A 27,963-nucleotide genomic window follows, 5' to 3' on the forward strand; every position below is an offset into this window, starting at 1 on the left:
CGTTTACACTATGTTGTTTGTTATATACTCCGACCCTTGAACCCTATGAACGATGTTGTTTGTTATATACTCTGACCCTTGCACCGTTTACACTATGTTGTTTGTTATATACTCTGACCCTTGCACCCTATACACTATGTTGTTTGCTATATACTCCGACCCTTGCACCCTTTATGCTCTGTTGTTTGTTATATACTCTGACCCTTTATGCTCTGTTGTTTGTTATATACTCTGACCCTTGCTGTCTATACAATATGTTGTTCATTATATGCTCTGACCCTAGCACCCTGTACACCATGTTGTTCCTGACATTCTCTGACCCTAGCACCCTGTTGTTCCTGACTTTCTCTGACCCAAGCACCCTATACACTATGTTGTTCTTGACATTCTCTGACCTTAGCACCCTATACACTATGTTTTTCCTGACATTCTCTGACCCTATGTTGTTAATGACATTCTGTGACCCTAGCACGATATACATTAATTTGTTCCTGACATTCTCTGACCCTAGCACCCTATGTTGTTCCTGACATTCTCTGACCCTATCACCCTATACCTTATGTTGTTCCTGATATTCTCTGACCCTAGCACCCTATACATTAATTTGTTCCTGACATTCTCTGACCCTAGCACCCTATACACTATGTTGTTCTTGACATTCTCTGACCTAGCACCCTACACATTATTGTTCCTGACATTCTCTGACTCTAGCACCCAATACACTACGTTGTTCCTGACATTCTCTGACCCTAGCACCCTATGTTGTTAATGACATTCTCTGACTCTAGCACCCAATACACTATGTTGTTCCTGACATTCTCTGACCCTAGCACCCTATACACTATGTTGTTCCTGGCATTCTCTAACCCTAGCACCCTATACCTTATGTTGTTCCTGACATTCTCTGAACCTAGCACCCTATACATTATGTTGTTCCTGACATTCTCTGACCCTAGCACCCTATACACTATGTTGTTCCTGACATTCTCTGACCCTAGCACCCTACACATTATGTTGTTCCTGACATTCTCTGACCATAGCACCCTATGTTGTTAATGACATTCTCTGACTCTAGCACCCAATACACTATGTTCTCCTGACATTCTCTGACCCTAGCACCCTATACACTATGTTGTTCCTGGCATTCTCTGACCCTAGCACCCTATACCTTATGTTGTTCCTGACATTCTCTGACCCTAGCACCCTATACATTATGTTGTTCCTGACATTCTCTGACCCTAGCACCCTATGTTGTTAATGACATTCTCTGGCCCTAGCACCCTATACCCTATGTTGTTCCTGACATTCTCTGACCCTTGCACCCTATGTTGTTAATGACATTTTCTGACCCTAGCACGCTATACATTAATTTCTTCCTGACATTCTCTGACCCTAGCACCCTATGTTGTTAATGACATTCTCTGGCCCTAGCACCCTATACCCTATGTTGTTCCTGACATTCTCTGACCCTAGCACCCTATGTTGTTAATGACATTCTCTGACCCTAGCACCCTATACCCTATGTTGTTCCTGACATTCTCTGACCCTTGCACCCTATGTTGTTAATGACATTCTCTGACCCTAGCACGCTAAACATTAAATTCTTCCTGACATTCTCTGACCCTAGCACCCTATACACTATGTTGTTCCTGACATTCTCTGACCCTTGCACCCTACACATTATGTTGTTCCTGACATTCTCTGACCCTAGCACCCTATGTTGTTAATGACATTCTCTGACCCTAGCACCCTATACATTAATTTGTTCCTGACATTCTCTGACCCTAGCACCCTATACACTATGTTGTTCTTGACATTCTCTGACCTAGCACCCTACACATTATTGTTCCTGACATTCTCTGACTCTAGCACCCAATACACTACGTTGTTCCTGACATTCTCTGACCCTAGCACCCTATGTTGTTAATGACATTCTCTGACTCTAGCACCCAATACACTATGTTGTTCCTGACATTCTCTGACCCTAGCACCCTATACACTATGTTGTTCCTGGCATTCTCTAACCCTAGCACCCTATACCTTATGTTGTTCCTGACATTCTCTGAACCTAGCACCCTATACATTATGTTGTTCCTGACATTCTCTGACCCTAGCACCCTACACATTATGTTGTTCCTGACATTCTCTGACCATAGCACCCTATGTTGTTAATGACATTCTCTGACTCTAGCACCCAATACACTATGTTCTCCTGACATTCTCTGACCCTAGCACCCTATACACTATGTTGTTCCTGGCATTCTCTGACCCTAGCACCCTATACCTTATGTTGTTCCTGACATTCTCTGACCCTAGCACCCTATACATTATGTTGTTCCTGACATTCTCTGACCCTAGCACCCTATGTTGTTAATGACATTCTCTGGCCCTAGCACCCTATACCCTATGTTGTTCCTGACATTCTCTGACCCTTGCACCCTATGTTGTTAATGACATTTTCTGACCCTAGCACGCTATACATTAATTTCTTCCTGACATTCTCTGACCCTAGCACCCTATGTTGTTAATGACATTCTCTGGCCCTAGCACCCTATACCCTATGTTGTTCCTGACATTCTCTGACCCTAGCACCCTATGTTGTTAATGACATTCTCTGACCCTAGCACCCTATACCCTATGTTGTTCCTGACATTCTCTGACCCTTGCACCCTATGTTGTTAATGACATTCTCTGACCCTAGCACGCTAAACATTAAATTCTTCCTGACATTCTCTGACCCTAGCACCCTATACACTATGTTGTTCCTGACATTCTCTGACCCTTGCACCCTACATATTATGTTGTTCCTGACATTCTCTGACCCTAGCACCCTATGTTGTTAATGACATTCTCTGACTCTAGCACCCAATACACTATGTTGTCCCTGACATTCTCTGACTCTAGCACCCAATACACTATGTTGTCCCTGACATTCTCTGACCCTAGCACCCTATACAATATGTTGTTCCTGACATTCTCTGACCCTAGCACCCTATACATTATGTTGTTCCTGACATTCTCTGACCCTAGCACCCTACACATTATGTTGTTCCTGACATTCTCTGACCCTAGCACCCTATACATTATGTTGTTCCTGACATTCTCTGACCCTAGCACCCTATACAATATGTTGTTCCTGACATTCTCTGATTCTAGCACCCTATACAATATGTTGTTCTTGACATTCTCTGACCCTAGCACCCTATACCTTATGTTGCTCCTGACATTCTCTGACCCTAGCACCCTATACATTATGTTGTTCCTGACATTCTCTGACCCTAGCACCCTATGTTGTTAATGACATTCTCTGACCCTAGCACCCTATACACTATGTTGTTCCTGACATTCTCTGACCCTAGCACCCTATACACTATGTTGTTCCTGACATTCTCTGACCCTAGCACCCTATACATTATGTTGTTCCTGACATTCTCTGACCCTAGCACCCTATGTTGTTAATGACATTCTCTGACCCTAGCACCCTATACACTATGTTGTTCCTGACATTCTCTGACCCTAGCACCCTATACACTATGTTGTTCCTGACATTCTCTTACCCTTACACCCTATATTATTAATGACATTCTCTGACCCTAGCACCCTATACACTATGTTGTTCCTGACATTCTCTGACCCTTACACCCTATGTTGTTAATGACATTCTCTGACCCTAGCACCCTATAATTTGTTCCTGACATTCTCTGACCCTAGCACCCTATACACTATGTTGCTCCTGACATTCTCTGACCCTAGCACCCTATAATTTGTTCCTGACATTCTCTGACCCTAGCACCCTATACAATATGTTGTTCCTGACATTCTCTGACCCTAGCACCCTCTATACACTATGCTGTTCCTGACATTCTCTGACCCTAGCACCCTATGTTGTTAATGACATTCTCTGACTCTAGCACCCAATACACTATGTTGTCCCTGACATTCTCTGACCCTAGCACCCTATACATTATGTTGTTCCTGACATTCTCTGACCCTAGCACCCTATACACTATGTTGTTCCTGACATTCTCTGACCCTAGCACCCTATAATTTGTTCCTGACATTCTCTGACCCTAGCACCCTATAATTTGTTCCTGACATTCTCTGACCCTAGCACCCTCTATACACTATGCTGTTCCTGACATTCTCTGACCCTAGCACCCTCTATACATTATGTTGTTCCTGACATTCTCTGACCCTAGCACCCTATACATTATGTTGTTCCTGACATTCTCTGACCCTAGCACCCTCTATACACTATGCTGTTCCTGACATTCTCTGACCCTAGCACCCTCTATACAGTAGTTATACATTACACAGTGCTGTCCCACACTTGGATTAATAAAGCACCTCAACCTCCCTGGCAAGACACAGTGCAAGGCCCATCGCCATTCCGCAGACAGGTATTCTCTATATACACACACAGGGTCCTGTCTCATGTCCTGCACATACGCTCTGCACACCACCTGCCCGTCAGTATTTGGTGTAATTCTACCTCTGGCCATCATTTCTCAGACAGACCCCTCCCCTTCCTCCTAGTCCTCCCCTCCTCCCTCCTTCCATACTCAGCATGAGGACTACCAACTGCTGACGTCACCAGTCTGATCTCTCAATGAACCAGGCAGGAGCCGTGGCTCGCCCTGACCAATGAGAGGGCAGATCCCATTCGGTTTCAGGAGACGTCCAATGGCGGCAGCTGACACATATCAACTCCAGGAAGTGCCGTGTATGAACGAGCCTGGCAGGAAGAGAGACAGCGCGAGCTTTGCTTCCTGCTGGGACCGGACTGAGCGTGATCTATGAGCGGTATGTAGGCTGAGCGCGGCCTCCCCGTACATGGCACATGGAGAGGAGGAATATCCGAACCGGGAGGGCTATACTTGCAGCTGGGGGAGATGAAGCCATAACTACCCCTTCTTGTAGATGTGGATGGAGTGGGGAGGGGTTAGAGCCTCTGTCAGGTCTGCCCTCCCATGAGTCACATTCAGTGTATTTAGGAGGGAAGTATCCTCATTGGATCAGGATGGTGCAGTGCTGGCCCCATGATGGCCCTCTATGATGGGAACACCCGAGGAGTGCTCAGCTGCAGGGGTTTGCCTTGTTGAGGGTTTTGGAGCTTCAAGCTATGATATACTTCTACAATGGGGGTAACGGGCCTGATTATCCATGTCACCGGGAGTGAGGGAAATCTAATACCAATTCCTGTCCTGTGGATGTGAGGGGGAAGTCTTTCCGATGCTCTGTAAAGCCCCTCTCACTTGTCATGGGAACAAGTGTCCCCAGTGGAAAATTCCTCCTCTCTTCCTGTTCTGGTGACAACAATATTGGATTATTTTGTCACCAGAACAGGAAGAGAGAAGAAATTTTCCACTGGGGACACTTGTTCCCATGACAACTAAGAGGAGCTTTACAGAGCATTGGAAAAAACTTCCCCCTCACATCCAAATTGGTTTACGTGAAAGTTATAGTGTTTACAAATGGTATACTGGAATTTTTTATTATACTAGTAATGGCAGCGATCAGCGACTGTGGCGGGCATTCTGACATGAGGGGGAACTGTCACTGACATCCCCAGTGACACTATTACAGTGATTAGTGCTAATAAAAAGCACTGACACTGTACTAATGGCACTGGGCAGGAAGGGGTTAACATCTGGGGGCAATCAAAGGGTTAACAGTGTTCTGTTTCGCTGTGTGTGTTGTACACTGCGCAGGCTGCTGTGTATGGCTCTGCAGTGTGCTGGAGCTGACAAGGGAGAGGTCTGTATTGTTTACATACAGACCTCTCCCTTGTCAGTGTTCCTCGCCGGGAGTCGGCGGGGAAGTTCTGGTCGAGACCTGGTGATTGACAGCTGGAGCTGCCAATGATAGTGCAGGTAGGGCGTGCACCCCCTACCCGGAAATGCGAAATCACGTGTATATATGTGACTTTGTGTAGCCCTGCCGCCCTGTAGCAGTATTTCTGCTATAGGGCGGCGAGCAAGCAATTAAATGGGTTGAAAAGGCAAGTTTTTTGTTGTTTTTTTTTCCTTCATGCGTTTTATGGTAAAGTTTCAAAAACCTTCTTGTGTGCAGATCCCCCTAATACTTACCTGAGCCCCATCGCGATCCAGAGATGTGCGTGAGAGCCTCGGCTGTCCTGGCACTCTCTCTCCTCATTGGCTGTCAATCACAGCCAATGAGGAGAAAGTGGGGTGCAGGGCCCAGCCGTAGCTCTGTGTGTCTTAAGGACGCATAAAGTGGGGTCGGAAGTGAGTGGCTTGCTATTGGGGGCACTGGTAAAGAGGGAGGAGCCAGGAGCGCCAGCGGGGGACCAGAGAAGAGGAGGATCAAGGCTGCTCTGTGAAAAACCATTACACAGAGCTGGTAAGTATGACATTTTTTTTTCTGAACCTTTAATACCACTTTAGGCCTCATTCACACTGCATGTACTATAGCATATGCCTGTACAGCTGTGTGAAGGCCATGTTTACCCTCACAGGTGTCCTGAGCATCCTCATGCAGGCAGTCCTATTCATGTCATTTGGGATGCCACAGCTGCATGGAAACAGCCGCTGCTCCCAGTGTGACAGCCACGTGGGTGCATGTCCCCATTGCACACTGTCTGCATTCAGGGCTGTGCACTCACACAGCTGTCACATTGTGAGCAGCAGCTGCATCCCACTTGACATGAATGGGATTGCCTGCACATGGATGCTCAGAACACCTTTGTGGGAAAACACGACCCTCATACAGCTGTACAACTTCGGAACGGAAGTTCTTACCTCTTCTCTTTCCATCCTCTGCCAATAATAACATTTTATTTCTGGCTGGTACCCACTCCTACTTCTGCTGGAATCACCTAGGCAATCCCAGCAGAAGTTTTCCCCCCACCTTCTTCCTGCCCGCATCCTCCTAGGACACATCACCGGTCCCAGGAGTCCATGGAAGCATTCAGAGTGCAGCACAGCTTGTGCATGCGTAATGTGGTGCTGACTGTGGAGACACAAGGAGGCACAGCCGGCCTCCCATAGTCACCATGGTAGTGCGGGGACCAGCAGACCAGCGAAGAACCAGCTCAGATAAAGTCAACGCTGGATCCCTGGACAAGTCCGTGTCTATTTATTTAAGTCCGTATCCACAGTACTTGTAGCTGCTAACTTGTCATTTTTTTAAAAAGTAACTGAAGATCCTCTTTAAATGCTTCCACACCACCCAATAGCAGGAATACTGCTACAGGGTGGCACGGGTGCGCAAAATAACGTGTATATATACGTGATTTTGCATTTCCAGGTAGGGGGAGTGCGTCCTTCCCGGGTGCGGCTGTCAGTAACCAGGTCCCTGCCGGTAATTATTCGCCGGTGCCCAGTGATTTTACGAAGATCTCTTGATGGGGAGGAGGACTGTTTTGTTTAATAGTCCTCCTCCCTGTCAGCTCAGGCACACTGGTCTGGATGGCTGTGCACACTGACACTGCTGTGAAGCACACTGACACAGCCCCCTAGTAAAACGCTTCCTGCACACAGTTAACCCTTTGATTGCCCCTCATGTTAACCCCTTCCTGCCCAGTGCCATTAGTACAGTGTCAGCACTTTTTTTTTTTTTTTTTTTTTTTTTTTTTTTTTTTAGCAGCAATTGGTGTCACTGGGAATGCCATTACTTTAAAAAAAAAAAAAAAATGCCAGTATATATTCCGCCATTTGTAAACGCTATAACTTTCACATAAACCAATTTACACGTATTGGGATTTTTTTTGGCAAAAACATGTAGCAAAATACATTTTGGCCTAAATTTATGATTAAATTAGATTTTTTAAAAAAAAATTTTTACTGGACGTTTAATATCAAAGTCAAAAATACTGTTTTTTTTTAAAAAAAAAATTGTCTTTTTTTTTTTTCTATAGCAAAAAATAAAAAACGCACAGGTGATCAAATACCACCAAAAGAAAGCTCAATTCGTGGGAAAAAAGGACCTAAATTTCAGTTGGGTGCAGCGTTGCATGACCGCGCAATTATCAGTTAAAGTGACACAGCACTGTAACGCAAAAAAAATGGTCAGGAAGGGGCGTAAATCCTCAGGACGGCAAGTGGTTAACCAGTTCCAGCCCAGCCTGTAGTCAAATGACAGGACATTCACCATTCCAAGTGGACGTTATGACATCCGGACACAGCGGTTGACTGCTCAGTGTACCAGCTGCTTCTGATACCATGTGATCACTGTGACCAATCGCAGCAGATTCCATGACAGTTGTACGCAATGGATGGCTTTCATTCATGCCATCCATTTTGTAATATTGTGTTGATCTCTTTGATTGGTCACAGTGATCACATGGTATAGACAGGGCCAGTCGCAGCCCATCCGTACCGTTTCAGTCATTAAAAATGCCATCCAAAGCAGTGTTATTACAGTGAAGCACCAACACACAGCACATAGTAAAACAGCACACCGTTAACCCTTTGATCGTCCCTCATGTTAACCCCTTCATGCCCAGTGCCATTAGTACAGTCATGATTGCGGTATTGTCAGTTAAAGTAATGCAGAGCCTTAACACAAAAAATGGCCTGGTCAGAAAGGGGGGTAAATCCTCAGGAGGGCAAGTGGTTAAAGTTTGATACAGTGCTAGGAGGCAGTGCACCTTTTCTATCATGTGACTGCTGTGATTGGCTCTCACAGCAGTCACATATTTGAAAGCCTGTCATCAAAAAACATTACTGAGCTGGGAGTGCACAGTAAGCGTGCTCTCAGCAGAATCTCAATTTATATTGCCTGACACATGGAATATGTAGTTTCAGGCGCCGAGCAGGATGTTTTTTTAACCCTTTTATCCCTGCTGCGAGCAAGCAGCAGGGCTGCCCTGTCAGGTGGAAGCATTTGAACGGCTGCAATGCTGCCCGGTTGCTTCAATACACCCCACTACAGTACAAGCCTCCACCCCCCTGCATTCTATATCTTCCTGCCTCTGTGGGACCAGTTCAGCGGGTGCCGGTGGGTATAGGGCACGGAGGGTAGCAGATACGTCCGCTCCCCTTTTTGTCCTGACTCAGAAATGACGTTATGTTATCACTTCTGGGTCCCCGTTGACAGATTCTTTGGGGAATTGAGGCACTGCATTACATCCAATGGAGTAGTACAGGGGAGAGATATCCATGGTCTTTTAGACCCTAGATGTTTGAATAAAGAGAACCTGTCACCCAGAAAAAGTTTTAATTGTAACAAATTAAAGTTATCCCCCCTGCCCCCACATATTAGCACATACAAATGTAAAGGCACACTCTGGGGCGCCTACGCATGGCAACGTCGTTTGCAATACACATTACATATTTCCGCGCACTCCAGAAAGAGAAAGAAATTCTAATACCAGACCTCTGTAACACTAAGCTGATGACCTATAATGGGCTCAATCCATCATCTGAAAATGGAAAGCGTATGGCACAACTGCAAACCTACCAAGACATGGTTGTCAACCTAAACTGACAGGCCGGGCAAGGAGTACATGGGTTGTGGACATTTTTGAAAAAACTACTTGTCCAGGTACTAAATCGGTGCCCCAATCTACTTGTCCTTCATGACAATCTACAAAAAAAAATCATTTTAGGACTGAAAATTACATAAAACCCCCAAACATATATTTTGTGAAAGCAGAGACCCTAGAGCATAAAATAGTGATAGTTCCAATTTTTTATATCACATATTACCACAAAATTTCAGTAATAATAGAAGTAAATTAATTTTCGGGCACAAAAAAGCAATAATCTACCCTATTTTTTGTAGATTATAAAAGAGGAGGTTGCTTTGAGTAAATAGATATGCAAATTGTGAAACCTTACATTTGTGTGCTCTTGTGAAATGGCAATGAACATCAGTACCCTATATTTTTTATGGGTCATCAGTTTCGCGTTACAGAGGAGGTCTGGTACTTGAATTATTGCTCTCACTCTGGAGTGCTCAGCGATATGCAACATGTATATCGCAATTGACGTTTTCATGCGTAGATGCCCCAGTGTGTGCTTTTACGTTTGTACGTGCGTGTATGTGGTGGTGGGGGACCTCAATTTTTTTTTTGGGGGGGGTGGTATATGCTTGCGTGTAGCTTTCATTTTTTACAGTTAAAAAAAAAGCTAACAACTTTTTTTTTTTACTTTTTTGTTTTTTTTTCATCACATAGGGGACAAAGTCTCCTATGTGATGATTTTTTGGTGACAGGTTCTCTTTATTGAGGCATCCAGGGTCTAAAAGACCCTGAATGTCTCCTCTGTGCTTCACTGAATGTAATATGGTGCACATCGCACCGCATTACATTCTTTCCCGGCTTTCATGGCCGGGAATCATAACGTCACTTCCAGGTCAGGACACATCTCCGCTTTCCTCCCTCCCCTCTAGCCAACGGCGGTGAGCCGGTGCCAGGCCCACAGATGGGCAAGTGGAGCCTGGGAGACCTCAAAGGGAAGGGGGCTGGCACTGTGTGGAAGCAATCGGGCGGTAGTGCTGCCGCCCGAATGCTTCCACTTGACAGGTGAGCCCGCTGCTTACCCGGTAGGAAGAAACTACCTGCTCAATGCCTGGAACTACATGTCCCAGGCTTCGGGCGATAGGAATCGAACATCCCTGGAGAAGCAGCCAAATGGCCCATGGTAACTCTGGAGGAGCTGCAAAGATCCACAGCTTAGGTGTGAAAGTCTGTCTATAGGACAACCATTAGTCATGCACTCCACAAATCTGGCCTTTATGGAAGAGTGGCAAGAAGAAAGCCATAAGAAGTCCTGTTTGCAGTTTGCAAGAAGCCATCTGGGGGTTACAGAAAACGTGGAAGAAGGTGCTCTGGTCAGATGAGACCAAATGGAACTTTTTGACCTAAAAGCAAAACACTATGTGTGGTGGAAAACTAACATTGTACATCACCCTGAACACACCATCCCCACTGTGAAACATGATGGTGGCAGCATCATGTTGTGGGGATGCTTTTCTTCAGCAGTGACAGTGAAGGCTGGTCAGAGTTGATGGGAAGATGGATGGAGCCAAATACAGGGCAATCTTAGAAGAAAACCTGTTAGAGTCTGCAAAAGACTTGAGACTGGGGCAGAGGTTCACCTTCCAGTAGGACAATGACCCTAAACATACAGCCAGAGCTACAATGGAATGGTTTAGATCAAAGCATATTCATGTGGTAAAATGGCCCAGTCAAAGTCCAGACCTAAATCCAATTGATAATTTGTGGCAAGATTTGAAAATCGCTGTTCACAGATGCTCTCCATCCAATCTGACAGATCTTGAGCTATAAAGAATGGGCAAAAATTTCACTCTCTAGATGTGCAAAGCTGGTAGAGACGTCCCCAAAAGACTTGCAGCTGTAATTGCAGTGAAAGGTGGTTCTACAAAGTATTGACTCGGGGGGCTGACTACAAATGCCGCCACACTTTTTACATATTTATTTGTAAAAAAAATTTAAAACATTTATCCTTTTCCCTCCACTTCACAATTATGTGCCACTTTGTGTTGGCATGAATGCATGAAGGTAAAAAAAATTTAGAACTACTTTAATTTTCTGATTAAAGTTCCACTTTATTCATGAAGTAAACCTGTACTCCACTTTAAATTTCCATAAGTAAAAGTATTTTCAAATTTAATAGTCAGGCCACATGCATGCCCCTCTCTGATTTAGTTTCACTTTGCCACCGAGGCCTGACTTTGTGTCTATGCTTTGTCAACTGCCATTCACTGGCCAGTGAGGGAAACTTTTACTACCAACTGGGGCTTTCTCATTGGACTGCACAATTACTGTTGCTAGTGCTTAGTCAGAGACAGTAAGTGAAAATAGATCAGGTGGGGCATAGAATACATTTTTGCTAATTGCAAACATACTTTGGTGTCTGCTCTTATACAGGCCATACATGGGTCAAATTCCGAACAAATTTTCTTTAGAAAATCGGAAATTTTGTGCATTTTGTAATCCAATGGTGCCACCATTGACTTCGAAATTCAACCAAGCCTTCAATTTCTCCTCATCTTGCTACAGAAAAGAATTTTTGTGGCCAAATATTTTCTTTTCTTTCCAGGTTAAAGCTCATGCTAATTTATTTTTCAATTACATTTCTCGCATGATTCTCCCATCATTTTTCAAAACATTTACAACACGCCCGATCACTCAAATGCAATGGTCACATGAAAATCAGCCATTTCTGTGACCCACTAATTCGAAAGACAATTCTTAGAAAAGATTTTCTAAAATAAATTCTTTTGAAATTTGACCCGTATATGGCTGGATTTTGGCAGGATTTAAAAAAACGTAAAAATTGCAGTGTAGGCTCGTTTAGAGCTGTGATATGTTCAATGACAGCAAACATATATTGAGGCCATTTATAAAAGTGTTTGAAAAGGAAACAACCAAGACTCAATACATCATTAAAGCCTTACTTACAATTTTGTTTTTTATTCTGAACGGAACAGTTTAGAACTTTTGTCAAGATTAAAATACTAGAAAACTGTCCAATCTATCCATCACCAATACCCTCCCGTGTATTTCAAACTGTGGTGGACCTTGCAACAAACTGGCAGAATCCACCAAAGAAAATAGCTGGACTTTTAGAGCACCACATAGATCATATATTGAAGTTTCATTGAAACCTTTTATTTCAATAATCATAGAAAACTCTAAATATACAAAAAAAACATGGGATATCTTTGCTGCACAATAATGTTAAAGTGTTACTAAACCCACAACAGTAAAATCAGTGTGTATATGCAGTAAAGCATGCTTGTTATATTTGCTGTGGAACCTGAGGGGTTAATCCTCCATATTGTGTAAAAAGGATGTTTGATCCTGTCTTCTCTGATCCTCCACAGTTCTCAATCCATGTGCTGATAGTACAGAGGTTTATGAGATCCTCTGCACATGCTCAGTTTGGTGTTTTGCTAGAGTGGAGGGGGGGATACATGCCAGCTAGCACTGTCCAGACAGAGGGTCAAGTGTTATGCAGCCTCATACAACAGAGGAGAATGACAACTCCTACAAGATTAATCATTGCTCAGCTGGTACTGATAGACATCACAAGACTGCTATATACTGCTGTTGAGAAAAGGTATTTAGCAGTTTATATTGACTAAAATAATTTCCATGTCGTGTGTACCAGAGACCAGATATAGAGAATGCAGGGTCCTGGGCTTAGTAACACTTTAGGAACTGCAAACATGCATGACCTTCATTCATTTGACACCCTCATTTTCTGGTCCAGCTGTAATATGGTATGCATATATGTTAAACTGTCACTCAGTAGATATATCACAGAGTCATGTTGCTGGTTTTGTGATCAAATGAGGATGGATTTGCTTGATGTGTTTCCCAGTTTAATGATACTTCTTAGTAAGGTGTCTAATTGGAGATGAAGTCTGTGATGAATCATAAAACATGTGAGAACTCCCATTTCACATAGCACATCAGCATGTATGTATAATCTTGCAATGCATGTGTACAGATAAAATGTTATCATTAGACTGCATAGGTGTCCTGTCAGTAACACATTTCCTGCTCTAGGGTGACAGCACTCACTGTTCCGTATCTATGGAGGAGCAACGTCGTCAGCCTAGAGATAGCCTAGAGGAGCAACTGAATACAGCAAGGGGGTTGTTGGTTCACAAGATTTCTGGGAGGGTCAAGGTCAGCAAGGGTTTTTTTTAATTTTTTTTATTTGTGCACTTGTGGGTTAAAACAAAACACTTCCATTTATATTAACAGGCATGCAGCACTTAGTCCCATTCAAAGCCATCCTGAGTTGCTAAGCAACATGGTTGGACAGTTTGCCCTCCAGTGTGTAACCATGCTGTCCTAGCAAGAGACAGAATTGTGAATGGTAGCAGGAGCCCCTCTGGAGACCAGTGCCACCATTCACAGAATATCACACTGGCTGTTTATAAAAAAACATACCACCGTGGCAGATCGTTCACACAGCCCTGCATTGCCAAATGATCTCTTACTATGATGCATGAACAGGCGGTGTTATGAGACTGTCATGTGAAGCAGCAGCAACCAACAGAGCTGATCGCTCATAACTGTAAAACATAACACTGCGGGGTTGTGTGATCTATCTGCTGGGCATGTGTATGTTTACAAGTAGCCGCAGATATATATATTTTTTTTATGTTGAAAAATATACTTTATTTTTTACATAAGTATAAAAAACAAGATACTTAATCAGGGTACATTCCACCCTGTACTGCGACGCAGCGCATAAATACACCACATAACAATACAGTTCCAATCATACAATAGATACATTCACTCAGCGGTATGATGCCTAACGTGGTGTGCAGAGCAAAAAGTTCCCCAAACCATCACGTTATGCATGACCCCGCTTACCCCGAGACTGTTTGTGGCTCCTTAGGTTTTCACCAGAGTACTTAGCGGCGTGATGTCAGATGTGCAATGCCTGAGTTGGACCCCTGTCCCACACATCTTACATGACACCGCGACATAAACTGTAGCACGCAAAACATTACCGAATGAACAAAAACGATTCAGAAAAGCAGCGGGTGTGATGGGGGGAGGGCAGAGGGAGGGGAAGCAGAGTTCACAGGCCCGAAGCTTTATTGAGAGGACAAAGACACGCAAGGGAGAGTAGGGGGAAGGAAATCTTCAGTCGTCCTCTTCCTCCTTAAAATCCATCAAGTTATAGTCTCTGAGCAGACTATGGACTAGTCTCTAACAATCCTCAATGGACGTCTTCTCCCGCTGGTGGATGAGGCGCTTCCCGGTGCACCATAAAGCGTCCTTTTAAACAACACAGCACCCACCAGGCGCCGTCAATGTCCTCCAGGGTTAAAGTCCCACAGAAAAGTCTGTTCAACACACCAAAATGTGTGATGGCTGCCTGTGGCACAAAGTCCTTGAGTTCTGGTTCCAAGGCCCTCAACAGGTCCTGAGCAAAGGAGCACTCCCAGAAAACGTACTGAGCAGTTTCCTCCTGGATGATGCAAAAAGAGCAGTGCCTGTATCTGCTCAGGTTCCTGGTATGCATAAATGACCTGAGTGGCAACCCCCAAAAATCACCATCCATGCCAAGTCCTTCTGCCTGTTGGTGAGTCTCTTTGAAGAAACATTCCTCTGACCACCTTTTAGGTGGCTGAAGGCAGGCCTGGAACTGACTCCAAAATGTCCTTTGCTCTAATCGGCTTGAAGGTTGTCTTTGGTTTCCACAAGTCAGGCTTGACTCCATGTAGCCCCTGCGTCTTGATAAACTTAAAAGTGTCCAAGTAATACCAAGCAGCCGCAGATGGATCACACAGCCCATGCAGTGTTGGGTGTTTATAATGAGTTAAAAAGCTTCTGGTGCTTTGTATGTTTAGAACAGTCATTTTAGATAGGGGTGGGTCTTAATGCTGTATGTACCTCCCCCCACAGAAACAACCTGTGCTTCAGATGGGGCGGAGCTACAGCCATGATTACCATAAATAACAAAGTTCTTTTAATCCACAACCGGGCCACAGATTGGGTTGGGCAGTTGTTTAAATACAAGTTCGACATTATTCCTAAGTGTTCTTTGAAGTAATGTACCTTGATGCATGATAATGTGTTGTGTTAATACAGTGCATACTATGAATGGTCCCTAAGGAGGAAGCGCCCCCCGCATATGTAATGAGAATTTTAATGTCAATACAAAATACACCTAAAACCCATCTTTATGCTTTTCTTTAATCATTAACACACATTAGATTATTTACATGTCTGTGTATAGCAAAGACTGGATTTTCACTTTAAAACTAAAATTCAATACTGATGAAACCTTTCTCAAGTTAATAATAATAAATTAGTCTAAAATAATACTAAAAGGGAAAAAAAATGTAGGTTTCAGCTTGGATCAGACGATAGCTAGGTAACTTCAAAGAGACTCTTACAGTTCTTTTAATCTAGTCCATCAAGTTTATTAGAGAAATGCGTTAATGGGGATAATCCATAATACAGGTGTGGGTGATGTTAATATTAACGACGACACAAGTTAATTGAAAGGGGCTGTCTTTTGTGAATTTATAAAAAGGGATTATGGGATTAAAGAATTTAGGAGTCTACATGTAATTAGAAAATTATTATTATTATTTTTTTTTTTCATGGCGGAAATTACTTAAGCTTCACATTGTACGGAGAGGGATAAATTGCAGTCCGATCTTTTTTCTTCTAAAATAAGCAATGCGAGGCTTTCTTTGGCAGATGAGATTTATCTTTGTTGGCCTAGTTCTTCAAAACCAAACAAAATGTATTCGTTTTTGTAGATCGGGTTTAAAGCAGTGAGTGCAGAAACCTCTTCCTTTTTTTTTTTTCTTTAATTTTATTGGAAGAAATAATTTGAAATATGAACTTTTTTTTTTTAATGCTGTATTTTACTAAGGCATTTTGTGTGTTTTTAGTAATATAAATTTTAAGGTGAACCTGTGTTTAAAGCTATTCTATGGTCATAGCCTGAAAAAAAAAGCTGAGCTTTAGGTCTCTGGAACACTGATGGTGTTCCTAGAGGCCTCCTCCTGGTAGCAGTGTTTTGGGCAAAAAAAAAAATTGTAAAATTGTGTACTGTGTCTGGGCGTTTAATTTCATTGACCAGAATATATCATTTATTCTGACCATTGATGATATAAATGAATGCTCAAGCGCTAAACACACCTAGCATTTAGGCACTTGTATATGTGTTTTAAGCGCGTCAAGCGTTTTTCTGCCAAAACAACACTGCACCAGGACACACTTGCAGTGTTTTTTTTTCTTTCTGCCACAAAATGCCACTAAAAGCCCATGTGTGCATGGACACATGGGATAACATGCAGGAGAGTTTAGAGGAAGCAAAAAAAAAAACCGCCAGACGTCCCTAAAAGTAGTTTCAGAAATGCCCTGTGTGCATAAGGCTGCACTTTTATGCAGCCAGCTCCTTTTAAAGCTGAAATTTAGTATAATTTTTATGTCGTGTATTCCATTAACTGCAGGTGTTTGCTTGCACTTCAAATCTTCCTCTTTGTGCCTCCTCGCATCTGCTGAATATTGTCTTCAGCGGCTGCCTTCTGGTGCTGTGAAAGTTCAAATGGTGTTAAACCCAAAAATAAAAATGTAATCTATTTTAAGGTTTTTTTTTTCCCTTCTGTTTTCACTTGGTGCTTTGGCCAATAGCACACCTCCTGTATTGGTGTGCCCCCACTCTGAATGAAGGAGCACAGGGGCATCCTATGGACAGCAGCATTGTCAGTCTGGGGGGGGGGGGGGGGGGGAGAGTTAGATGTACTAACAGATTTGAATACGCTAACAAACTGAAGCCAAACCCCAGCTATTTTTAAGCAGTTACAGCAACTTTTTTTGTTTATTTTGGGAAAAAGATTTTACATAAATATAAGCTGACCATTGTAAGCACTCCTGTCTGTGGTAAATTGGTAAATGGTTTGTTACAACTCCCTAACTACAACATCTGTAGGATATCTTGTTCTATTGAAAAACAAACAACTTACTGGCAGGATCACCGAGTGAAAATAAAATAAAGCCTAAAAAAAAAATGAAGAAAAAGTTTGTTTCTGGGTTTATTACTGCTATAAATGCGGTATCACCTACACAGAAAAGATGCACCACTCTCCTTTAACTCTCCCCTCCATTAATATACTACAGTCCCTAAAAATAAATAAAGATGTTTTATTTGGAAGAGTAAGAAAGGGGTGTTACCCCTGCCATATACAGTATCTCACAGAAGTGAGTACATCCCTCACATTTTTGTAAATATTTTATTCTATCTTTTCATGTGACAACACTGAAGAAATGACACTTTGCTACAATGTAAAGTAGTGAGTGTACAGCTTGTATAACAGTGTAAATTTGCTGTCCCCTCAAAATAACTCAACACACAGCCATTAATGTCTAAACTGCTGGCAACAAAAGTGAGTACACCCCTAAGTGAAAATGTCCAAATTGGGCCCAAAGTGTCAATATTTTGTGTGGCCACCATTATTTTCCAGCACTGCCTTAACCCTCTTGGGCATGGAGTTCACCAGAGCTTCACAGGTTGCCACTGGAGTCTTCTTCCATGACGACATTACGGAGCTTGTGGATGTTAGAGACCTTGCGCTCCTCCACCTTCCGTTTTTAAGGATGCCCCACAAGAGCGCAATAAGGTTTAGGTCTGGAGACATGCTTGGCCAGTCCATCACCTTTACCCTCAGCTTCTTTAGCAAGGCAGTGGTCGTCTTGGAGGTGTGTTTGGGGTCGTTATGTTGGAATACTGCCCTGCGGCCCAGTCTCCGAAGGGAGGGGATCATGCTCTGCTTCAGTATGTCACAGTACATGTTGGCATTCATGGTTCCTCAATGAACTGTAGCTCCCCAGTGGCGGCAGCACTCATGCAGCCCCAGACCATGACACTCCCACCACCATGCTTGACTGTAGGCAAGACACACTTGTCTTTGTACTCCTCACCTGGTTTCTGCCATCCACTCTTGACACCATCTGAACCAAATAAGTTTCTCTTGGTGCCATCAGACCACAGGATATGGTTCCAGTAATCCATGCCCTTAGTCAGCTTTTCTTCAGCAAACTGTTTGCGGGCTTTCTTGTGCATCATCTTTAGAAGAGGCTTCCTTCTAGGAAATTTGATGCAGTGTGTGGTGTATGGTCTGAGCACTGACAAGCTGACACCCCCCCCCCACCCCTTCAACTTCTGCAGCAATGCTGGCAGCACTCATACGTCTATTTCCCAAAGACAACCTCTGGATATGATGCTGAGCACGTGCACTCAACTTCTTTGGTCGACCATGGAGAGGCCTGTTCTGAGTGGAACCTGGCCTGTTAAACCGCTGTATGGTCTTGACCACCGTGCTGCAGCTCAGTTTCAGGGTCTTGGCAATCTTCCTATAGCCTAGGCCATCTTTATGTAGAGCAACAATTCTTTTTTTCAGATCCTCAGAGTTCTTTGCCATGAGGTGCCATGTTGAACTTCCAGTGACCAGTATGAGAGACTGAGAGCGATAACACCACATTTAACACACCTGCTCCCCATTCACACCTGACACCTTGTAACACTAACAAGACACATGACAGCGGGGAGGGAAAATGGCTAATTGGACCCAATTTGGACATTCTCACTTAGGGGTGTACTTACTTTTGTTGCCAGCAGTTTAGACATTAATGGCTGTGTGCTGAGTTTCTTTTTTGGCGGACAGTTATACAAGCTGCACACTCACTACTTTACATTGTAGGAAAGTGTCATTTCTTCAGTGTTGTCAAATGAAAAGATAGAATAAAATATTTACAGAAATGTGAGGGGTGTACTCACTTCTGTGAGATACTGTATATTTTTGCCATTTGTGTCCCTTATTTATCTTCACTTCCTGTCCCATAGCCAAACTGACAGGCAATCCCTCCAAAGTGAGTTGAGTGGGCTGCCCTATGTGCATTTGTTGTGCTAAAGAAGCTCAGGGACCAGATTTTGGGCCATTTTACACACGTTTTGCTGCGATTCTTCTGCAATGTTTTGAATGGCAACCCAACACACATATATGTTACAACGGGCCACAACTGACGGTGACTCGCTACCATCAATTGCTGTGCTCTGCAGTACAAACTATGTAGCAGGTTTCGGTTTTAGAACTATTGTGGTGTGTTAGCCAACCTATTTACATCATTGGGGTACGTTAATGTACAATGTAATGTGCGGGCGCTAAACCCGACCTGACCAGTACAAGTGGGCCCTAAGTGCTGTACCTCTGAATGGAATTTATAGGCCAGACTCTATTTCAGAGAAGCCCAATCCATTTATGTGAAAAACTTAATTTGTTGGGTCACCCCGCAGTCCTAAAATTCTCAAAAGAACTAGGAGTTGTATACAAGTACTCCTTGTCCTTATAGGCACAACATGGTTTTCACTCCCCTTCCATGATCGTAAGGGGAGTCTTGTGTGTGTCTTTGTATGTATAGGAATATTTCTCCATACAGACCTTCAACTAGAGACTGTATAACTGCTTCTCAACCGAACTACTACAGGGAGGCAGGGCTGTGCAAAATCACGTGTATATATACGTGATTTTAGTATTTCCGGGTAGGGGGGCACATGTGTTGCCCTACCTGTGCTGCCATTGGCACCTAGAGCTGTTGATCACCAGGTCCCAGCCGGCGATTCCCCACGATCGCTGAGGAACACTGACAGGGGAGAGGTCTGTATGTAAACAATACAGATCTCTTCCTTGTCAGCACCAGCATGCTTCTTTTTATTGCTCTGCATAGCAGAGCAATACAAAGCAGCGTGCTTACACAGTAAAGCAACCCAGAAAAAACAGCACACAGTTAACCTTTTGATTGCCCCAGATGTTAACCCCTTCCTGCCCAGTGCCATTAGTACAGTATCAGTGCTTTTCATTAGCACTGATCACTGTATTAGTGTCACTGGGAATGTCAGTGGCAGTTAGTCCCCCCCCATTGTCAGAATGCCCACCAAAGTTCCACTATAGTTTGCTGATCACCGCCATTACTAGTATACAAAAAAAAATTTCAGTACTTATACCACCATTTGTAGAAGCTATAACTCTTTCTACAAAGTTGATAGGGCCACTCAATAAACACGTTTACTGTTTCAAAAAGGAAATGGCTGAAATTTGATCTGTGTATGACTAACTTTACCTTAGGTTCACACCTAAGCATTTTGCAGAAACGCAGTACAGTCCATTTAAGATGATTTCCTATGGCACAGATTCACATCTCTGCATTTTTACCCGGTGCATTTTTTTGGAAAGGGTCAGGGACTTTTTTGAACGCAAAACGTTGCGTTTTTGGTTCTATAGACTTCAATGGGAACGCTGACGAAAAGCATGTATTGCGTTTTTGCTGCATTTTAAATCTGCCTAGCAACAAGAAAAATAAAAAAAAATGGAACCCCCCCCCCCCCCCCCCAGCAAAAAAGCTGAAAAAAATGCAATGCAGAAATGTCTCAAACACAACCTGCATAGGTGTGAACCTAGCCTTACTGTGGGTTCTGATTTAGGAGATTTGCTGATTAGCATAAATGAAATGTTACATTTATATCTATAGTATTTAGAAAGTTAAACCTATGCTGCACAAAACAAGCTGCTGGAGTGTAGTAACACCATAAGGGCCCTATAACACCTTCATAGTGACAACTGTCTCCTCCTTGTGCTGCCAGAGCATGCTGAAATTGAGGTTTGAAATAGACTCCGCATTTTGGAGTCTGTATGGATGTAGAAACTCCCCCCTTTTTTTCTGTGCAGATGGTCTGGCCCAGTGATGGCTTGATCAGGACGGCATTCTGGTATTCGGTAGGGCTGTGTGTCTATTCTCCCCATACTCAAAACCAATTTGGGGGCCAGCCAAATGAAAAGGGGCTGTTGAAGGTATGATTTGACTCCATGGTCTATATGACTCTCAGCGACTTTAGTTTTTCAATGTTTCTTCTGCACAAGGTTACTTTATGGTTTTGAAGGAACTATAGAAAAACTCTTCATAGGGCAGGTTCACACCATAATTTGTGTTCCAGATGCATTTCTGCATGCATATTTTGTGATGTGTTCTGGCGTGTTTAATGCACCCCCCCCCTTTTTATCTTCATCTCAATTTAGTGCATTCAGGTGCGTTTTTATGCATTTATTATTATTATTATACAGGATTTATATAGCGCCAACAGTTTGCTCAGCGCTTTACAATATAAAGGGAGACAATACAGCAACAATACAGTTCAATACAAGAGGGATAGGAGGGCCCTGCTCCTTGGAGCTTACAATCTAGAATTTTGCTGTGTTTCAGATACGTTCCATACAGGAAAAATTGCAGCATGTTCTACTTTTGTTGACCGTACTGGTGTGAGCTAGGACCATTGGAATACATGGAAAACACTTCAACTGTTTTTGATGCAGATTAAGATTGCAGTTGACGTGTTTTTGAACACGCGATTTTGATGCGTTTTGCCTTTTTTTTTTTTTTTTTTGCTAACAGAAATGTATGACAGTTCTGTTCATGTTTTATTATTGGGAATTTTAAATAAATTAGAGGTGCACCAAAAATTCTGTGCCGAAAACAAAAATTCAAAATGCGCAGTTTTTAAAAATGAATATATATTTCTTGGAAAAAAATACTTTGATTAAAAAAAACAAAATAAACTTTTACAGCGAATAAATAGATACCCAACATGTCATGCTTTAAATTTGCGCACTCTCGTGGAATGGCGTTAAATTGCGTTACTTAAAAATCTCCATGGGTGATGCTTTAAAAATCTACAGGTTAGCAGTGTAACAGTACAGAGGAGGTCTAGTGCGAGAATTATTGCTCTTGCTCTGACGTTCGTGGCGATAACTCATGTGTGTGGTTTTAACAACATTTACATATGTGGGCATATCCTACATATGCATTCATCACTACGTGGGGGGGGGGGGGGCATTTTAAACTTTTTTTTTTTTTTTTTCATTAATTTTTTTTTGGTAGGGGGGGGGGGTTCTGTCCCTTTTTAAGAAAAAAAAAAATCACTTTTATTCTTATCACAAGAAATGCATGCATTCCTTGTGATAGAAATAATTAGTGACAGGTCCTCTTTATGGAGAGATTTGGGGTCAATAAGACCCCACATCTCTGTGCAATGTAAAGCATTGGATCAGGAAAAAAAAAGCATTGATCTAGAGCTTTAAAGAAAAAAAAAATGTCCAGAACTGGAAGTGACATCGCTCCAGTCATCCAAGGGCATAGAGATGAGTGGAGGCCATCTTTCCTTCACTCATCTCTATGCACAGTGCTGGGATCGTTCGATGATTTCTCAGGTAAGGCTGAGAACTACCGAGCGGCGACGAGGGTGGGGTTTTTTGCCACCTGTATTGGTGGTTTTTTTTTCATTTCGGCCAACGGACGAAAGAGGTATTTTCAGCCGAAATGTTTCGGCCACTGAAATTTCGGTGCATCCCTAAAATTAAATGGTATACAGGGAATACATTACACTATTTTGAGTATAGATTGCACTACATCATACGTATTGTGTACAGTTCTGTTCATGTAGTGCGGCTTTACATTTTCTGGCACTCAAGCAGCATCAAAGTCGCACTACATGAACAGAACTGTCATACTTTTCTATTAGCAGAAAAAAACCCCACAAAAGGCATCAAAAACTAAACTCTTTTGGTGCGAGTCCATTGAAGTCTATTACATGCAAAACACAATCTGCTGTGGGAAAAAAAGTCCCTGACCCTTTCCCAGCTCAGAACGCACACTAGATCCATAGGAAATCATGTTAAATGGACTGTAGTGCGTTTGTGCAAACTGGAAAATGCACAGTACCAGCACAGGCTGTAAAGCCCAATTCCATCCAACATGACATACTTTATTTTGAATAGAGGAGGGAAGGGAGAGAGACTATCTGTGTCCCTCCCAGGAGGGGAGATTTCACCTCGCTTCCTATCAGGACTGGAAGTCTCTGCAGCGAGAACACAATTCTAGTAGTCGCCAGTCATTCTGTACTTCACCATTTTAAAGGGGATCGTTGTGGCTGGGAAACATTACATTGGTTTGTGATTATTCTGGAACTCCAATGAAATGTTTATACTGGACCCTGGTGTGCTGGTTATTAATTTCATGGACTTCACTTTATCATGTGTTTTATTGACTTTTAATCACCTTTAATTTGAATTGATTTTTGTCACATTAATCACAGACAGTTTCTTAGTGTTTGTGTTGTCACTAATAATTTTGTTTGGGTATTCACTGCACATTTTCATTATTGATTATCATTTATTTAGTGCTACTATAAACACTATATGATTTGTGTGTTAATTTTACATTACTTTGTACACAGTTGTGCGCAGTGCCACCGTTTCCCGAACAGTTTGTGTGTAGGGTGGATTGGGACATTGTTGTTCCACATCCTGTGGCCAGCAGTTGGGGATCCCTTCTTTTCTCATTGGTATTGGGCATTGTTTGAGTCATTTTCCAGTAGTGAAGGAGGGATGTTTGCTTATTAAATCCCTTGTTTTGCTGCAATTACCGCACACTGCGTGGGATCACATAGTTTCATAGGAAGGCAGAATAGTGTTTGTGTTGGAAAAAGCTTGTGCTTACACTAATATATACAGTCTGTGTTTGTGATGGACTGTGCAGATAGGATAATGCCTCATTTATTATTCTCATTTTTATTATGGAGGCAAGTCAATAGTATAAGGTTTCTGGACATTGGGGGTTTTTTTTTTCTGGAGAGCATTACAATGACAGCTTATATGCTACCGCTGTTAAAGTCTAAGTTCTGGAGCAACTGCACTTGCAGAATGTAACTGCACTTTGCAATGTGTGCAGTCTTTTTACCTTTAATAAATCAACCCCATAGACTAACATGGAGGGGAGTTTACTGGCAGAGAAAAAAAAAAACAGTATATAGAGGATAAATGTGAGCGCAATGTAATAATGACCAAAGAAAGCAGCTAGCTTTCAAAATAACAAATATAAATAAATATGTAGTGCTAAAAAGCATGAATCCTAAATAGGTAAAAGTATAAGCCATAAAAAATGAGGCGCTGACATAAGCGCAAATGTTAGTGCAGTGAGATCACATCTATGAATGACATGACTATAATACCATAACAGTGATAGTGAGTCCAATCATAAAATAGTCATGTTCATAAAGTATGGTAATCCGTGATTCGTGACTTTCAATATTGGTGCCAGAATCTGGTAAAGTGATGCACTTACCAGAAGTATATATAATATGCGCCTTATATGTATATCCTTAATGGTGGGGTCATCGGGATCTAGTCTAGGGCTTCAGGGTCATCAGGCTCAGTAGTGGACACTCAAGATGATGGCTCACACTCGGGGGTCTCACTCCGCACACAGACTCATCAATCAGCACTTGAATACTGGCTACACGCTCCCAAATGGCTCCACCTTATGAGGCTTGCAGTAACCAAGCCAAAGGACAAAAATGGTTCTGACAGTGTAGTAGGTTTATTAAGGTATGAAATAAATGCAGGTAAAAAGCAGAAACTCACATGAGGTAGTAAGTGGCCTTCCTTGTGGCCATCTAGATCTAGGCGTCAATCTGGAGGGCTTTCCTGATGCGTTTCGTGCAACAAGCACCCCTTTGACTAAGTGCTTGTTGCATGCTTTTTAGCACTGCATATTTATTTATATATAGATTAAAAAAAAAACTCTTAACGCCTGCAGAAACAGCTTTTTTGAGCAGTAGTGTGCATGAGGCCTTAAATTAAGTCTGCTCTATGTCCATGCAGGCAAAGCAATGGATTCACCTAAAGATGATCTTTGGGAATCAAGAAAAATGTATCTTTGCAGTTCACAAGGTGAAAGAAAAGGGCAAAATGCTTGGGAGAAAAAAAAAGATGATTAAAGTGATATTAGCCACATGCTGACAGGCCCTCTCCTGCACTAGATCACTTACGTGCATATGATGTGGGATTTCTGGATAAGGGGCGCGCTCTTACCTCCTCGGCTGTGCAGTCATTCTCTACAGCAAAAAATTATCAGTGGGTCCAAGCCAATAAACTATGGCTGGGACCTGCTGGTCGGCCAAGCAAATGATAGAAGAGATCCAGGGCTCGCTTTATAGACTGTAGTGATGTGCCGTTTTATGTTTTTTTTTTTTTTTTTTTTTTTTTTTTATTGTTTAGTAAAAACAGCACACAGTACACACAGCTAACATTGTTAAGCACATAGTTAACCCTAAATGTGAACCCCTTCCCAGCCAGTGTCATTAGTACGGTGACTGTGTATATTATTAGCACTGATCACTGTATTAATGTCACTGGTGATGTCAGTGGAAATTAGTTCCCACCCAGTGTCAGATTACCCACCGCACTATCACTATAAATTACTGATCACCACCATTACTAGTATAAAAAAATAAATAAAAATTCCACTATATATACCATTGTTTGTAGATGCTAGAACGTTCATGCAAACCAATAAATATACACTGATTGGTATTTTTTTTTAACCAAAGGCATGTAGCAGAATACATTTTGGCCTAAATTTATATAGAAAGTAGATTTTTCTTTTAAAATATTATTGGTTATGTTTTATAACAGAAAGTTAAATCTTTTTATATATATATATATACAGTTGTGTTCAAAATAATAGCAGTCAGACATTACTAACCTGATCAATCACTGTTTTTGGTAGAAATGATATTTCTACATGGCAAATAATTTACTAGCAGGTGTAGCAGAGTAATAGAAATCCAACAGACCCAACAGTCATGACATGCATGCTGCTGATTCTGTGTAATTGAATCACTAATTGAAAGGGGCATGTTCAAAATAATAGCAGTGTGGAGTTCTATTAGTGAGGTCATTCATTCTTTGAAAAACAGGTGGCAATTATTGCCCTTATTTAAGGAAGGAAGGCAGCAAATGTTGTACATGCTGGTTACAGTGCATTTCTCTCTGAAATTCTGAGGAAAATGGGTCGTTCCAGTCATTGTTCAGAAGAACAGCGTACCTTGATTAAAAAGTTGATTGGGGAGGGGAAAACATATCAAGAAGTGCAGAAAATGATAGGCTGCTCAGCTAAAATGATCGCAAATGCTTTAAAATGGCAACCAAAACCTGAAAGACGTGGAAGAAAGCGAAAAACTACCATTGGAATGGATAGAATAGCCAAAATGGCAAGGACTCGGCCAACAATCAGCTCCAGGAAGATCAAAGAAGGTCTAAACTTACCTGTGAGTACTGTTACAATTAGAAGACGCCTATGTGAAGCCAAGCTATCTGCAAGAAGCCCCCGCAAAGTCCCACTGTTGAAAAAAGACATGCGCTGAAGAGGTTACAATTTGCCAAAGAGCACATTGACTGGCCTAAAGAGAAATGGCGCAACATTTTGTGGACTGATGAAAGTAAGATTGTTCTTTTTGGGTCTAGTGGCCGGAGACAGTTTGTCAGACGACCCCCAAACACTGAATTCAAGCCACAGTACACTGTGAAGACAGTGAAGCATGGTTGCGCAAGCATCATGATATGGGGATGTTTCTCATACTACGGTGTTGGGCCTATTTATCGCATACCAGGGATCATGGATCAGTTTGAATACATCAGAATACTTGAAGAGGTCATGCTTTCTTACGCTGAAGAGGAAATGCCCTTGAAATGGGTGTTCCAACAAGACAACGACCCCAAACACACCAGTAAACGTGCAACATCTTGCTTCCAGACCAACAAGATTGACGTTATGTAGTGACCAGCCCAATCCCCGGATCTTAATCCAATAGAAAACTTGTGGGGTGACATCAAAAATGCAGTTTCTGAGGCAAAACCAAGAAATGGAGAAGAACCGTGGAATGTTGTCCAATCATCCTGGGCTGGAATACCTGTTCACAGGTGCCAGAAGTTGGTTGACTCCATGCAACACAGATGTACAGCAGTTCAGAAACAGTGCTTATACAACTAAATATTCATTAAGTGATTCAAAGGAAAGCAAAATCTTCAAACATTTTTCAGTTTATATAGTGAATGTTTGAGTTTGAGTTGAGTTTCTTCAATTTTTTTAGAGGAACGACACGTGTGTGTGTGTAATTTTTTTTTTAATTTCTAAAATAAAAACTAAAATCCCAGTGGTGATCAAATGCCACCAAAAGAATGCTCTATTTGTGTGAAAAAATTCATTCAGGTACAGAGTTTCATGACCGCATAATTACCCGTTAAAACAGCACAGTGCTAAATAGCAAAAAATGGCCTGGTTATGAAGGGGTAAAATCTCCCAGAACTGAAGTGGTTAAAAGCTACATTTTTATGTTTAAAAAACGTGTAATACTTACCTGCTCTGTGTAATGATTTTGCACAGAGCAGCCCCAATCTCTGTTTTCTTGGGTTCCGCGCTGGAGCTCTTGGCCCCTCCCTTCTGCTAAGTGCCCCCATAGCAAACTGTTTCCTATGGGGGCACTCGTACGTGCCTGCTCTGTTTGTCCATTGACACACAGAGCAGGGCTCAGCCCTGCCTCCTCACTGGCTGTGATTGACAGCAGGAACCAACGGCTCCCGCTGCTATGTCTGTTT

The 27,963-nt window shown here is 42.4% G+C and overlaps 1 protein-coding gene across 1 annotated transcript in view; it reads left to right on the forward strand.

Moving 5' to 3' along the window:
• Window positions 1-4,650: 4,650 nt before the first annotated feature.
• The window catches only part of SMIM15 (small integral membrane protein 15), a 29,555-nt gene continuing 6,242 nt past the window's right edge, over window positions 4,651-27,963 (forward strand). Inside the window, exon 1 of the mRNA XM_089688049.1 lies at window positions 4,651-4,803. The gene's annotated coding sequence lies outside the window, so the exon portion shown is untranslated. The remainder of the gene's footprint in view (window positions 4,804-27,963) is intronic.

Source organism: Staurois parvus, unplaced genomic scaffold (genome assembly GCF_062004578.1).
Source record: "Staurois parvus isolate SC_StPar_1 unplaced genomic scaffold, SC_StPar_1.0 ptg000445l, whole genome shotgun sequence".
NCBI lineage: Eukaryota > Metazoa > Chordata > Amphibia > Anura > Ranidae > Staurois > Staurois parvus.